Source organism: Triturus cristatus, chromosome 2_1, assembly GCF_964204655.1.
Source record: "Triturus cristatus chromosome 2_1, aTriCri1.1, whole genome shotgun sequence".
NCBI lineage: Eukaryota > Metazoa > Chordata > Amphibia > Caudata > Salamandridae > Triturus > Triturus cristatus.
In genome coordinates this window covers 964,464,628-964,482,037 of record NC_140581.1, presented here as the reverse complement: position 1 = coordinate 964,482,037, position 17,410 = coordinate 964,464,628, and positions in this window count along the sequence as shown.

Genomic DNA, 17,410 nt, shown 5'->3' with positions numbered 1-17,410 from the left:
GGTACTTGTTACGCCTGTTATTTGGGCACCTGACTCACAATTGTGGGCATTGTATCTGGTGGAATTGAACCCTATTCCTTCCATGAGAGACAACATCTTGGTGGCTGGACCAGCACCTGTACATTCCTAACACTCCTGGGATGTGCGTGACAGTGTGTGTTCACTTTGGCTATCTTAGTTTTGTATGCAGTTACATGACTATACAGTCTGTTGACATGAAATCAGGGTGTGTATTTGCTGCATCCTCCTTGGGTGGGTATGCATGTGTTATATGTCCTCACACCCACATGCGGTGTGTCATGCAGTGTGTGACAGACATCCATCGTCCTGGGAGTGGCACCCTGCTGTCAGTGATGTGTTGTAATAGCACTAAAATCATAGTCCAAAGTTAGGGATGCGTCCATACTACCATGTAGGTGTGGTCATCTGATGATGATGTACACCCCAAATATCTCTGTCCACTGCTGGGAGTCCTCTGCACCCACCCCTCATAGGTCTGGACACTGCTGGGAGTCATATGCACTCACCCCTCATATGTCTGGACACTGCTGGGAGTCATATGCACCCACCCCTCATATTGCAGGCCACTGCTGGTAGTCATATGCACCCACCCCTCATATCTCTGTCCACTGCTGGGAGTCATATGCACCCACCCCTCATATCTCTGACCACTGCTGGTAGTCATATGCACCCACCCCTCATATGTCTGGACATTGCTAGGAGTCATATGCACCCACACCTCATATTGCAGGCCACTGCTGGGAGTCATATGCACCCACCCCTCATATTGCAGGCCACTGCTGGGAGTCATATGCACCCACCCCTCATATTGCAGGCCACTGCTGGTAGTCATATGCACCCACCCCTCATATTTCTGGACACTGCTGGTAGTCATCTGCACCCACCCCTCAACTGTCTGGACACTGCTGGGAGTCATATGTACCCACCCCTCATATTGCAGGCCCCTGCTGGTAGTCATATGCACCCACCCCTCATATCTCTGTCCACTGCTGGGAGTCATATGCACCCACCCCTCATATCTCTGACCACTGCTGGTAGTCATATGCACCCACCCCTCATATGTCTGGACACTGGAAGAAGTGTTCCTTCCTCTGTGGCACCTGACATCTTCCCTGCAAACAGTTGCACAATTGTTGTGCTGACCTGTGTCCACATTTCCTTTGTTGGTGACGGATCCCCTCAACAATGGCCATGCCTGCTCACCGATGTCTCCTGCTGAATCGTCTGTGCCAGCCTTGCTAGTCACTGTACTTGTATTTTGGGTATGTAGGAATGCCTTCAGGGACAAATTGGCCCTTTTCAGCACTATGCATGTGTGTAATCACAGCCTACCACACATATGGTACTTGTTATGCATGGTATTTGGGCACCTGACTCACAATTGTGGGCATTGTATCTGGTGGAATTGAACCCTATTCCTTCCATGAGAGACAACATCTTGGTGGCTGGACCAGCACCTGTACATTTCTAACACTCCTGGGATGTGCGTGACAGTGTGTGTTCACTTTGGCTATCTTAATTGTGTATGCAGTTACATGACTATACAGTCTGTTGACATGAAATCAGGGTGTGTATTGTGCTGCATCCGCCATGGGTGGGTATGCATGTGTTATATGTCCTCACACCCACATGTGGTGTGTCATGCAGTGTGTAACAGACATCCATCGTCCTGAGAGTGGGACCCTGCTGTCAGTGATGTGTTGTAATAGCACTAAAATCATAGTCCAAAGTTAGGGATGCGTCCATACTACCATGTAGGTGTGGTCATCTGATGATGATCTACACCCCCCATATCTCTGTCCACTGCTGGGAGTCCTCTGCACCCACCCCTCATAGGTCTGGACACTGCTGGGAGTCATATGCACTCACCCCTCATATGTCTGGACACTGCTGGGAGTCATATGCACCCACCCCTCATATTGCGGGCCACTGCTGGTAGTCATATGCACCCACCCCTCATATCTCTGTCCACTGCTGGGAGTCATATGCACCCACCCCTCATATCTCTGACCACTGCTGGTAGTCATGTGCACCCACCCCTCATATGTCTGGACATTGCTAGGAGTCATATGCACCCACCCCTCATATTGCAGGCCACTGCTGGGAGTCATATGCACCCACCCCTCATATTGCAGGCCACTGCTGGTAGTCATATGCACCCACCCCTCATATTTCTGGGCACTGCTGGTAGTCATATGCACCCACCCCTCATATGTCTGGACACTGCTGGGAGTCATATGTACCCACCCCTCATATTGCAGGCCACTGCTGGTAGTCATATGCACCCACCCCTCATATCTCTGTCCACTGCTGGGAGTCATATGCACCCACCCCTCATATCTCTGACCACTGCTGGTAGTCATATGCACCCACCCCTCATATGACTGGACACTGCTGGGAGTCATATGCACCCACCCCTCATATTTCTGGACACTGCTGGTAGTCATATGCACCCACCCCTCATATGTCTGGACACTGCTGGGAGTCATATGCACCCACCCCTCATATTGCAGGCCACTGCTGGTAGTCATATGCACCCACCCCTCATATTTCTGGACACTGCTGGGAGTTCTCTGCACCCACCCCTCATATTGCAGGCCACTGCTGGGAGTCATATGCACCCACCCACGCACCCCCTTGGAGCAGTACACTGCAGGCCTGGACCTACACACACACCAATATGAAGGTAACATGCTGGGCCAGTCCTCTAAGCCCACATTGCTGGCGTGTGTACGCCTCGTATCCCAAATGTACTGGTGCTGTAACGGGGTAATTGTGACATGCACCGTACCCACGCATTCATTGCGTGTGTACGGTCCGTATCACTGTTCTTCTGGTGCCGTAGGGGTACGTGTGGTACGCACCGTACCCACGCATTCATTGCGTGTGTACGGTCCGTATCACTGTTCTAATGGTGTCGTAGGGGTACGTGTGGTACGCACCATACCCACGCATTCATTGCATGTGTACGGTCCGTATCACTGTTCTAATGGTGCCGTAGGGGTATGTGTGACACACACCGTACCCACGCATTCATTGTGTGTGTACGGTCCGTATCACTGTTCTAATGGTGCCATAGGGGTACGTGTGACACGCACCGTACCCACGTATTCATTGCGTGTGTACGGTCCGTATCATAGTTATACTGTGCCATAGTGGTACGTGTGGTACGCACCGTACCCACGCATTCATTGCATGTGTACGGTCCGTATCACTGTTCTAATGGTGTCGTAGGGATATGTGTGGTACGCACCGTACCCACGCATTCATTGCGTGTGTACGGTCCGTATCACTGTTCTAATGGTGCAGTAGGGGTACGTGTGACACGCACCGTACCCACGCATTCATTGCGTGTGTACGGTCCGTATCACTGTTCTAATGGTGCTGTAGGGGTACGTGTGACACGCACCGTACCCACGCATTCATGGCGTGTGTACGGTCCATATCACTGTTGTAATGGTGCCGTAGGGGTACGTTTGGTACGCACCGTACCCACGCATTCATTGCGTGTGTACGGTCCGTATCACTCTTATAATGGTGCCATAGGGGTACGTGTGCAACGCACTGTACACGTCCACTTCCATTGTTGCGGTACGCAGGGGTTGCTGGCCACGCCCCCCCAAGTGACCAGACCCTGGCGGTAATGTATGGCCTCCATAATATAGGTTTGGCTTTGAGTATGGGGTTTGTTTCCTGCCCCTCACTCCCACCCTGGCCCCTGGGTGTTGTTCTCACCTTCTGCGGCGTGTGCGTCGGGTGCGGTGCACCAGGTCGTAGGCCAAGAGGACCGGGATGACACGTACGACGGGGTTCATGGCGTGTACGTCACGTACCGGGGCTCCGTTGCGTAGCGGTTCGCGTCGGACTCTGCTTTTCCGGCTGTGTTTGTCTCCCGTAAAAAAAGATCCGTACGGAGTGACGTAGGGTCGAATCATACTTGCTGGGCCAGAAACCGCTGCCTGAATACGTCCGGACGTCGCGTACGAGCTGTTCCGGATCAGAATCGTAGTTTTTTATGACCCTTACGGGCTTTTTTACGAAACGTACGGAAATAGGCTTTCTGTACGAATCGTACTTCCCAGGTTGTACGGAAAGTTTACCGGGTACGAGTTGTACGGGGTATACGCTCCGTACAACGATTCGTACAGCCTTTTTACAGGATCGGAATCGGCCCCCAGGTTTTTTGTTGACCAAATACACGGTGCACAGACAGAATATGGAGTTTGGAATATCGAAGTTCCAGAATATCGAGTTGGAAATATTGAAGTGGCAGAATATCGACTTCAAGAATATCGATGACCAGAATATCGAGTTGAAGGTACGAAATACCATTTTCTGTAATATCAAAGTCAGTAATATCATTTGTCAAAATATCTTTGTTAATAATATCGATATTTATATTAGTGTTCTGTATTTTAGTATGTATGTTAATAGTATGTGATCTAATGTTTCTTGTATAAGTACAGCTGTTTTTTTAATGTATGTGTGAACTTTTTTTGAAGTGATTAATTTTATGTCAATTACATTTTGTGTATTTTAGTTCTGTAGTGGGATGTGGGTTTATAGGGGAATAGGGTGCGAAGTAATTTAACTATAATAAAGTAATTAATAATTTGTACTTGCTAATATTCATAGGAGCCGATTCCGATCCGGGTCGGAAGGGCCCCGAACGCGATCCGGCTGGAAAAAGTTCGAGCCGTACGTGCTTTTTACGCTCGACTCGTACAGCTGTACGAGTGAGCCAGTACGATGCGAGCTCCATGAAAATCACCGACCGAGTCCTTTCTGGGTCCGAACTGCTCCACACATCTCGGTCGTAAGCTAACCGTGGCGTGCAATGGATGCGATTCATGACCGAGCCAGTACGATGCACGCGTCGGTCAGCCTGTGCGAGCCGGAGTGTCCGGCTCGCAAAAGCTCCCAGAGTCAGACTTTGGGTGTTCGCGTCGGACCCCCGCAGCCGTACGATAGGGGAATAGGGTGGAAAGTAATTTAGTTATAATCAAGTAATTAATAATTTTAATGTTTTCGTATTTATAATTACATTTTTATTAATTAATGATTAATTGGTGATTAATTTTTTAATAATTAATTAATTGAAATTAGGTAAAGTGTGGTTTTTTTAGGAGCGGGTTGTGGGTTTATAGGGGAATAGGGTGGAAAGTAGTTTCATTATAATAAAGTAATTCATAATTTTAATTTTATTAGTATTCATAATTATGTTTCTAATAATTATTTATTAATTGGTTATCAAATTGTATTAATTAATTAATTGATAATTATGTAAATTGTGTTATTTGTTTTAGTAGTGGGTTGTGGGTTTATAGGGGAATAGTGTGGGAAGTAATTTAATTATAATAAAGTAATTAATAATTTACATTTATTATATTTTTTTATTAATTGGTTATTGAATTGTATTAATTAATTAATTGATAATTATGTAAATTGTGGGGTTTGTTTAGGAGTGAGTTGAGGGTGTGTAGGGGAATAGGGTAGGAAGTCATTTTTCAATTAAGTAATTAATCATTTTTATTTATTAGTATTTACTTTATATTTTGATTTTATAGTGTTGTTTGTGGTAATTTATTATTAATTAATGATTAATTGTTTGTTAATTATAATTAATTAATTGATAAATATGTAAATTGTGTCAATTATGTAGGAGTATTTTGTACGTTTATGGGGGACTATGGAATGAAGTTATTTGTTTTGAAATCATCAATAATTATTTTTTTGATTAATTTATATTGAATATAGTTATTCGTTTGTAAAATGTTTTTTTAAACTTCTATAAATTAAGGTTTGTAGTTAATTTTTTGTACTATTTAACATTTAGGAATTTTTCTATGTTTTGTAATTTATCAAATTTTATATGTTTGTTATTTTTGTGTTATTAACAATTTTTATATTGTAGTTGGTATTTTGTTTCTTTTTTATTTTAATTTTATTTTTTGGGAAATATTATTTTAACACTGTGCTATCCAGCAATTTCCCTAAGGTTGCATTCTCTGGAGTGGGAATAATAATTTTTACCCCTTCACTATCCAACACTTTCCCTACTCTTGCACTGTCTTGAGTGGGAATCGTAATTTGTACCCCTCTGCTATCCAACACTTTCCCTACTGTTGCACTAACTGCAGTGGGAATAGTAATTTTCACCCCTTCACTATCCAACACTTTCCCTACTGTTGCACTGTCTGGAGTGGGAATAGTAATTTTTACACCTATGCTATCCAACACTTTCTCCACTGTTGCACTCTCTGATGTAGGAATAGTAATGTTTTTCACCTCCCCTATCCAACACTTTCCCTAATGTTGCACTCTCTGGAGTGGGAATAGTAATTTTTACACCTACGCTATCTAGCACTTTCTCCAGTGTTGCACTCTCTGGAGTGGAAATAGTAATTTTGTTTCCATCTGCTATCCAGCACTTACCCTACTGTTGCAGTAATTGTAGTGGGAACAGTACATTTTTACCCTTATGCTATTAAATAATTTTCCTATTGTTGCACTCAATGGAGTGCAAAATGTAAGTTTAAAAATGTATAAATATTTTAGTATTTTATTTTTTAATATAATGTTTTTATTATTGTATTTTATGCTATAATTCTCTCTCTCTATATATATATATATATATATATTTTATAGTTAATGTTTCTATATTTATAATATTTTAATATAAATTAAAATTAATAGTTTATTATTTTTTTTAAAGTAAATATGCATTTATATATTTAATTTTATATATCTATGTTTTAATTTGGTTACAGTAAATTTGTTTATTACATTTTTTTAATGTTTATTATATCTAAGTAATTATTTGTTTACATAATATTATAATATAAGTGTTTTAACATTATTTTTTATATATTAAAAAGAATGATATTTTGGACTTCGATATTTTTTACATCTATATTTTTTTCGATATTTTTGTCATTTACATTTTAAATATAGGATGTCGATATTTTTACTATCGATATTTTTACATTGATATTTTTGTCATCGATATTATATCAGTGATTCCGAATACACTATGCATAGCACTGATATTTAAATATTTTTTAATGGACCTGAAATTTATCACAAGGAACCCCGTGAAATTAGGGGTTACTAGTGAATTTTCAGGAGAGCACAATGAAAAATGTCAAATTGTTTGGTGACTGGGAAGGTTTTTGAATCAAATAAAAAAAAAATTGTGATCATTTAGCATAAGTGTAATTTTAAGTTATCCTTGAAAAAAAGTGGGTTACTGGTTTACAATGGTACAATCCTTCTCACGCAGTTACCATCATTTTCCTCATGGTGAAGTCACAAGCAACCGTAAATTCACCAGTGCTCAACCCTCGATTAGCTTAGCATGCAGCAGGCAGACTTAACTCAGAGATAATGTGTAAAGTTACGTTTGTGTGAAACACTTCAAACAGTAACACAGTGAAAACACACCAGAAAACATTCCCAACCCAAGTTAGAAACACAGAGTAATTTTTAATAAATCAAAAAAGAACAAAATGTCAAAAATCCAATCAGTAAAACTAGAGACATGCAATTTTAAAGACTTTAGTAGAAATATTGCCAACTGTGGTTATCTGGTCACGCCAGACCGGGACAAAGTCACAAGTTCAGGCCGAACGCGGTTGAACACTGTCTGGCGAAAGGGGCCATGTTAGGCCCGCTGAACAAAGTACCTTAAATCCTGGTGCATAATCTGCGTTCTTTTGGGAGGATTTGCTTCGTCCTAGGTCGGTACCAACGAAGCTGTCTGGTGAGGCTTTGCAGGGCTTGGCATTGCTTTGTGTGGGTTCCGATAAGCTGTGCGGCACAGCTTGATGAGTTATCGGTTGGCTCCAATTCTGAAGGAGCTGGGCAGTGAGGGTTTGTGGGGCTTTGTGTCAACCAACGTGTATTCTGAAGAGGCTGACAGCTGTGATGCGGTTCACTGACAAAATATCTCCTCTGGAAATATTGCCATATCCAAAAATCATCACATAAATATCATTGTCAAAAATATTGTCATGCTATCTTTATAATGTAATGAAAAAATGATTGAATAAAAAATATTGTTGTCATTAATATCATTGTACAAAATATCGTTTTTAAAATATATATACATAGAAATATTAAATATAGTAAAAAGTAACAATAATATAATACAAATTAAATATAATAAATTAATTTTGAAATAAATATAACTATTACAGTTATTCAAAACATTTAAACACACATATATATTCATAAATCTATATTTAGCTACTTAGGTGCCGATTCCGATCCGTTAAAAATAATTTGCGTACGACCCATATCCGTATTTTTTTACGTACGAGTCGTACAAGTAGCGAACAAACGGCCAAGTACGATTCGTAAGTGAAAAATAACTACGAATAGCGTCGGGAAAAGTGTACGAGAGTGCGTCGGAAAGTTTTTACGTCCGAATATCGTCGGGAAAAGTGTACGAGAGTGTGCCGGACATTTTTACGTGCAAATCGTAAAACACAAGTCCGAGCGTGCAAGTACGATCCCGACCGTCCGTCCGAATACACAATCGCACGTAAAATGGCCCGTACGGAGCCAACGCAGTAGCACACATGTACACGGGTGAACTTATGCCCGTGTACGAGCCGTACAGCCCCCCCACCCCCAAATATGTCAGCACCGTACACCACCCTGTCCGCACTGTACCCCAGCCCCGCAACTGTACACGCCGTATCCCCCCCATGTATGCGCCGTACCCCCATGAACGCGCCATACCTCCGCATGTACGCGCCGTACCCCAGCATGTACGCGCTTTACCCCCCTGTCCGCACTGTACCCCAGCCCCGCAACTGTACGTGCCGTACCCTACATGTACGCGCCGTACCCCCCATGTACACGCCGTACCTCCACATGTACGCGCCATACCCCAGCATGTATGCGCGATACCCCCATGTACGCGCCTTACCCCCCTGTCCGTACTGTACCCCAGCCCCGCAACTATATGCGCCATACCCCCATGTACGTGCCGTACCCCCCCATGTATGCGCCGTTCCCCCCATGTACGCGCCTTCCCCCCATGTACGCGCCGTACCCCCGCATGTACACACCGTACCTCCGCATGTACCCGCCGTACCCCAGGCCCGCACCTGTACGCGCCGTACCCCCCATGTACACGCCTTACCCCCCCCCGCAAGTACGCGCCGTACCTCCGCATGTACACGCCGTACCCCAGGCCAGCACGTGTATGCACCGTACCCCCACCACATGTACGCGCCGCACTCTAACACCGTACCCCAGCACCCTCACCCACCATCGCGTATGTACGGACCGTACCTACGCGAAAAAGACTCTTACAGAACCAGGACACTGTAAAACAGCACAAGGAGGGTCAATTCGACTCGCACAACACCACAAAACACATCTACATGACAAAATACATCTCATTGACTGACCTGGCACATCCAAACAGGCAAACAGAGGACCAAATCACAACCACCTCTTATAACACACCCACCAAAATTCAAACACAGCCACACCCAAAAATGGACCAATAAAAAGGGCCCACACACACAACCCATGAGCCTTTGCAACAGACCCACTGCTGCCAGACCCCACAGAGAAACAACTCTACATTGCTGATACCTTCACTACACCTTCACTCACACACCTTCACACAACCTCCTTCACAAACATCCCCCTCTTCACATTCACACACACACCGTCACATTCACACCCACACACCCACAACCATCCACACCCACACCATGCCCACAGACAAGAATCCAAAGTTCACAACGGCGGAGCTGGACCTCCTTGTCAATGAAGTCATCAGAGTCGAGCCACAGCTGTTTGGAACATTGGTCAGACAGACCAGCATAGCTGAAAAATCTGCCATGTGGCAGAGGATTGTCGATAAGGTGAATGCTGTTGCGCCCATCCGAAGGACCAGGCATGAATGCCAAGCCAGGTGGTACGATCTGCGCAGGGCGGTCAAGAGGAAAATGAACGAAGAATATGCCCAGAGTAACATCACTGGAGGTGGGCCGCCCCGCAGACCCGTACACTACCATCCCTGGGAGGAGAAGGTGATGGCCCTGCCACCGCCGGTGGGAGTACACGGAGTCGAAGGAGTCGCAGAGCCTGGTGAGTACACAAACAACTTAACTAACATGGGGGCAATGGGGTCCACACCACATATACACCAAATGCACGCAACTTCCCCCAAGCACTCACCGCACACAACCACACTCAAAAACCACGCTCATGCCACTAACGTCTCCATGCACCCTTCACAAATCAAGGCAAGGCCATGTCCAAGGCTACAACAACCACAAACACAAGACTGGATGTCCGGGAGGCTGGGAGGGTGGGCCCAACACAACACATTGTGAAAATGAGACGCAGACACCAATGCCCTCAGCCCATATGGCATAGGTATATACCCATGCACAATGCACAGGGACTGGCAAAGTAATGACAAGGTAGCTGACACCTGGCCCTGCTGTATGCAGCACAAGGCCCTCCTGGGACCACTGTACACTCAAACACCAACTCCACAAGCACAGGTATCTAGCACAGGAACTCACACTCACTGTCATGCCAGCATGCACCATGAGGGGACAGACACATCACCTGGGAGACCCAATGACAACTCACACTACACACAACAGCACGCCCGGTCACACCCCCCCTAACACAAGCACACACCCCCGGGGCAGGCAACGGATTTACACACTCCCACAATGGACATGTGACACAACAAGAACAATCCATAGCCAACTAAGCATCATAGCCAACAATCTACAGGTCAAACACTCAGGAGAACATCCCAATCTGTCCCCCGCAACATACCCATCCCCAAGTGGACATTGAGAGGAATGCTAGGCACATCCAACTACCTGGAGGAACTGTGTCAACTTGAACATGTATGAAACATAGATGTCGCATGAAACACCATTAACATTGTCTCTCTCTCACACACAGGGCAACGTCGTCGATCTCCCCCCAACACTGGGGGGAAGAATCACAGTCCCAGGCTCCGCGTGAAGATGATCCCACCGGCAACGATGACTCTCACCACTCCGTGGATGACCCCGACCAACCTGGACCCTCTGGTGCCCAAGCCCCTGCAGCACCTGTGTCAGGTACATCTGTGCCAACCACCACCCCCATTCCTGCCACATCCCAGGACAGACCCGGGAGCCCTGCTCGCACTGAACAACAGAGCCAGTCGGACCAGGAGGGACAAGGTTCTCCGGGCACCCAAGAGGAGGCAGGCAACCCTGCAAATGCCATCCCTCAGGGGTCCCGTAGACCCGATGTGCCCACAAGGGCAGGCCAGGCTCAAGTGGGCAGGGGTGGTGGGAGTGGAGGCAGGCGGAGGCGCGAACCTGACCAGCCAGCTCAGGACACCGGTATGTCACACATACGCAACATCCTGGACACATACCGGCGTGACACCAGAGGCATCAACCAGGTCGTGTCGAGACTCTAAGAGATGCAGGGGACCCTCGATGAGATTAAGAACCTGCAGGTCGAGCATCATGCCAGTCATCAACAACACCAAGGACGGATGGAGGCAAGACTGGCTGAGCTCCTGGCGGTGCACAGGGACATGAGCCAATCACTCTGTCAGATCGCCCAAAGCATGGGCAACCCTCCCTGTGCCACCAGGCGTAGACCAGCACCAGACACAGGGAGGGAGGAGGAGGAGGAGGATTCGTCTGACGGAGCATCCCAAACATCGTCAAGGCCTGCATCTGAGGGTCCCTGGAGGAAGGTGGGTCGTCCACGGAAAAGACCGTGAGAGTCAGCGGACCATCCACATCTCCCAGGTCACCTGGCCTGGCACCTGGCCCTCTGGCGCAACAGCAGCACCTCATCCAATGACATTCTCTGCCACATGGACTTGCTGGTCACAGTCTGACCAATGATGACCAACACTGTGCCCTGGACTCTGATGACTTCCAATGCCAAGGATACCATCTCCCCCTGTGAACTTTGGATTCTATTCCCCCGGTAGAGCACCTAATTCCATCTACCAAAACACGTACCCCACCGCAAATAAATATATTACTTTGGTCATGAGACGTTCCTGTCATTTTGCATTATTCAACAACATATGTGTGTGGAAATGTCAAACTATGCCTGAGTGTTGAACTAACTCCAGCCATCCATACCCTGGGATCAGAGTCTGGTACAGGACACACATGGGTCACAAGGTATCATTCAATGTAGGCATGGAGAACAACACTCACCTGTGATGGCCTCTGGCTGCTGAGGGGGGGCTTGCTAAACTGTGCGGACAGACCTATTTGGGAGACTATCATCAAGGCGTAGAGGTCATGGCTCATGTGGAGGTTCCTGGGGAGGGAGTCCCAGGTATGTGTGGCCAGGTGAGAGAATAATGTCCCATATGCTGGAGTACGGTGGATGTGAAGAACGGTGGCCAGGGCAAGGTTGGATGCACGGAGATGGCCCAACGGGATCTAGGATGACAGACGTACAAGGTTGGTTTGGGGTCGGGTTGTGGACTGCCTCCTGAGTGGGGGTGGGGAGTGTGGAGGTCATCCTGCAGCAGACAGTGATCCATTGCAGCTATCTATGGTGGATGGCGAGGTGGCTGGGGTGCAGGGTGTTGAAGCTGAGGTGTGCAGATGCACCCTGGATGTGGAAAAGTTTCCTGGGAGTTTGGATGTACTTGCTCCGTAGAGGGCAGGGCAGTATTTGACACGGATGTTGTCATGGACCTGGGGGATGGCCTGTCTTTTCTTGGAGTGGATCTATCTGTGGATCATGTGCATAATGCAGAGGGCATTGCAGCATGAGGTACAGATGCTGTGGACTAGCATGGCAAATGTGAGCGAGCCAAACATGAGGCACACCATCTTGTTTGTGTGGCCACTGGGTGCTTGTGCAGGGCTCTTGCGGGTGGGACACAAGCACTTGACCCAGCTGGAAGGGGACAATCCTCAGATGATCACCTCAGTCCTGTACAAGTCCAGCCTCAGGTGGCTTGTGTTCAGCCATTCATCAATGGATCTCATGCATAGTTGAATGATGGAACTGCCAATGTCTGTGTCTTTGTTGGGGTGAGGTGCACCTGGCTGTCAATGGCATACGAGCTGATGATGAGGTGCTGTGCGCATGTGATGGTGGAGAGGGGGGTCCTGGACACTCTGTAGATTGACATGCAGAGAGATGATACCTGTGCCATGTCCCAGACGATTACACCATACTACATGCTGAAGCCTTGAGTCCCACTCCCATGCCCTTGCTGGGCCACAGAGCCGGTGGGGAGTATTATAGACGTGATCTGGTTGGTGTGACAGGGCCTGGAAGGCGGGGCAGCGCAGTGTAGGCAGTTGGAGTTGCACACTCAGCATGCAAAGGTGTCGTGTGTGTGCCCAGGGTATGTCTGTCAGCAGGTGTTAGATGTGCGGATGGACATAGCTCGGAGTGTGGCTGCCACATCAGACTGTAGTGTGATGTGGGTTATTCAAGGACAGGATGGTGGTGCAATGTTCACCTTGCATGTGCTGATGGTCCAGCCTTTGGGACCGCGTGGCGGCAACAGTGGCATAGACAAGCTGAGGACAGACAAATGAATGGGTGGAGGGAGGAAGTGAGGAGCATCTTGGAGGCGTGTGTGTGGCCAAATCTGGATACTCTGTGGGCCCTTGCTGCAGGGGCTGCAGCAGCAGGCGGCATCTCCTTGCCAAATGCCAGAATTTGCACACAAAGACTAGGATGTCAGAAGGACAACTGCAACAGGCGCGTGTGTAAAGTAAGGAGTGTCCAGTGTCACATGGCACACCCAGAGACAATGCATGCACAATCACCAAAGAAGCATGACACCGGATCAGGAAACTGAAGGCTGACCTGCACACAGGAGACACACCCTCAGCAGGTGTTGATGGCCCAATGTGTGGACCAACATGCCAAAAAACATACACGACCATGTACTTCATGCCCAATAGGGAGCCTAATCCATGAGCAACTGCATGCATGTTGGTAAACTACACATGGACTCCCATGCATAATCTTCCCCTACTATGCCAGATATGCCGCATGCAAAGTGGCCAGAGACCTGCATTGACAGAGATGAGGCACCTTGGAGTGTGACGGACACCTTTAATTCTCAGCCTCACACTAAGGGAAATGCATCAATTGGAACAGACTCACAGGTCATTTGGCTGACCATGTGTGACCTACACTGGACACCTCCTTGAACACACAGATGTGGTAAAGCCTACTGAGCTGGCACACAAGTGAAGGGGTTGAGCCTAACACCCCTTGCTGCACACGGAGAGTCTGCAATTCCCCATTGAGCCTCATATGGGGATGTCTCACACTATGTCCACCATTAGCATCCCGTATGTTCCTGAGGGACGTTATACACACATTGATGCCTTCATCAGAATCCACAAACAAAAACAGATGACTGTCAGTTCATGGGAGCCATGCAACACGTCATGTGCCCCATGGTGAGTCGACATGTATGCATGGTAACACAACATGCACAGGAGCAGTCCTCACATATCACAAACACGTACCACCCACAAAATGCCTTGCTGCACTCCTTACCCAAAATTACTTTTCACCATGTCTGTGCATGTAACTCTGATCCAGCACACGCTGCAATACTCATGAGGAATAGCAGGAGGGCAATGATGACATGAGCAGACGACAGCCGCAAGAACCTGGGGAGGACAGACACACAACAAGTCAGCGAAGAGCTAGTAATCCGCAGACATGTACATGTACTCTACAGGAATGATGTTGTCACCGTGCCCTTAAAAAATTTAGTGTCCCAGCTAAAATGTGTGGAATGACATCATCACTTGAATGACACATCAGAACACACCTCCAAGTCACTTAGCACACAGACAGCTGGACAGACATATTGCAACACATGCCACACATGGCTCAAAGCGTGCACACTCAGACACAGGGACTCACCATTATGAGAAGAAGTTGCGGATATGCTGACTCCGGATGTCCTCATCCTCATCCTCATCCTCACTTGCCCCGTGCCCAAGCCCTTCATCCTCCACGGGTGGATGATCCTGCTCATCCGGATCAAGGATGAGTGGCACGGCCTTCTCCACTGCCATGTTGTGCAGCATGCAGCACACAATGAAGATTTTGCAGACCTTCACCGGGGCATATGGGAGGGCGCCGCCGGTCTTGTGGAGGCACCGGAATCTGCTCTTCAGGAGTCCAAACATTCTCTCAATCACGCGCCTCGTCTGCCCATGGGTGTCGTTGTACTGGTGTTCTGCGGCTGTTCTGGGGTTGCGGAGAGGCGTCATCAGCCATGGCATGTTGGGATAGCCAGAGTCCCCTACATGGAAACATCATGTGAAGAAGTGGGTCAGGAGATGGCGTAAGATACAAAGATAGCGCAAAACACAGGACTAACAGAGTATACCCACCAACAAGACATGCTCGTTCCGCGTGCAGCTACAGCATCATTTCTGGCACCCTGCTACGCCTCATGATGTAGACATCGTGTGCGGACCCTGGAAAACGGGCACAGACATGGGAAATCAGCATGTTAGCAAGACAAACCACAAGGGCATTGATAGAGTGATAATGTTTGTGGTTCCGAAAGGCTACCTCCTGTGCCTGTGGTGGTATCAAAGCCATGTGTGTCCCATCAATGGCCCCAATTACGTGAGGCATCCCTCCCAGGGCATAGAACTCACCCTTGACACCTGTCAACTGCTCACGAGTGGGAAAATGGATGAATTCATCCAGGTGCACCAACATGGCTTCTAAAACATCATGCAGGACACGGCTGAACATTGTCTGGGACATGCCACCGACATCAGCTATGGTCAATTGAAACGTACCGGTGGCAAAAAAATGTAGGGCTGCCATCTCCTTCATCTTGGGGGTCAGAGCTATAGGATACCTGTGTTGTGGTTGGAGGTGTGGTTCAAGCCGGCGGGTCAAGTCCTCTATCAACTCTTGCGAGAAGCGGTATCTGCGTATGCAGTCATGTTCACGCATGGCATCCAGGTCTGGCATTCGTCTGGGGAGAGGCGGTGCCCTGCAGAGATTTGGAAGGAATAACGAAGAGTGAGTACATTACCACACCAATGTTGCTGAGGTGAGCACATGTTCAACAGCTAATACACAACTGCTTAATACAGAGTCTGGTCTGTGCAATACATCCAGGACACGTAGGCCAGCCAGGTGATACTCCTACGAAGAGCCAGCCACAATAGTTGCATGAGAATGTTGACGTGACATGCCATTGAAATAGCTGTGGGCCAGTGTAAGTGACCAGCCAGACACATTACATGAGTGACAGACATCCACATATCAGCATTTGAAGCATATTATCTCATACAGACAGCTGGCGGGAGTGTAGACGCACAGGTCACATGTCATCTGAAAAAGGACAGATAACACACATTTCTATGAAGGGGTACATGTCAAAAACGGATGACACAGACATTGAGACAACGCAGATATTGCCTCATGTCAGGAAGTCATCTTCGAACCATCATGACACATGTAACGTGTGAGTCCACATGTGGCATGGTGTGCGTATATGTGTGTCATGCACATATGCACACAGACACATGTTGGATGTACTCACGCGTGTACGGCCCGTACACGCGTGAGTACGGCCCGTATCACTGTAGTGATGGTGCCCTAGGGGTACGTGTGAAACGCGCCGTACCTGTGTGGGGATTTAAGAATTACAATGGGGAAACACGAGGGACAAGTATTAGGGCCTAAATGCATGCTGGTTGTCATGGATACCGAGTTCAAGTTCAAAATTTAACATCATGTGGTCTGGAAAAAACAGTTGGCCACAATATTGCAAAGTGGTTATTGACTTGACATGATGCTGCAAATTCGAAAGATGCTAAGGCTGTCACTGGTGTATGTTTAAAGGGATTGGAGGAAACGTAAGATGCAAATGAGTCAGACCAATCACTCTGTACTCCTGTAAATGAAATAGGCCAGCAAGGCAGATATAAGGCAGGCAGAACCCATGGGAGGGCACTTGCCTGCACAACATGTCAGTCGATACCACTGCTGCTGTATTGTCTCCCTCTGGCACCATGTCAAGGACTGTGGAGAGGGCCCAGCCTTTCACCCAGGAGGAGAACGAGGCCCTGCTGGATGTGATGCTCCCATGGTACACCATGCTGTATGGTCGACCAGGGGAGCAGGTGAGTGCTGACTCCACTACCTTTGCCTGTGCACCTTTTTTGTGTCTGTCACTTCTGGCATTGTGTCCAGGTGTGACAGACATGCAATGTTGGTTGGAGTGGGTCCCAGGGGGGGTGGATGGCTTATGTCTCTCATGCAGGGCTTGATGTAGTTCATGTGTGCACTCCTCACTTGCATTGTGCTTACTGTGACATTCACTGCATAGTGCATGGCACATTCAGCC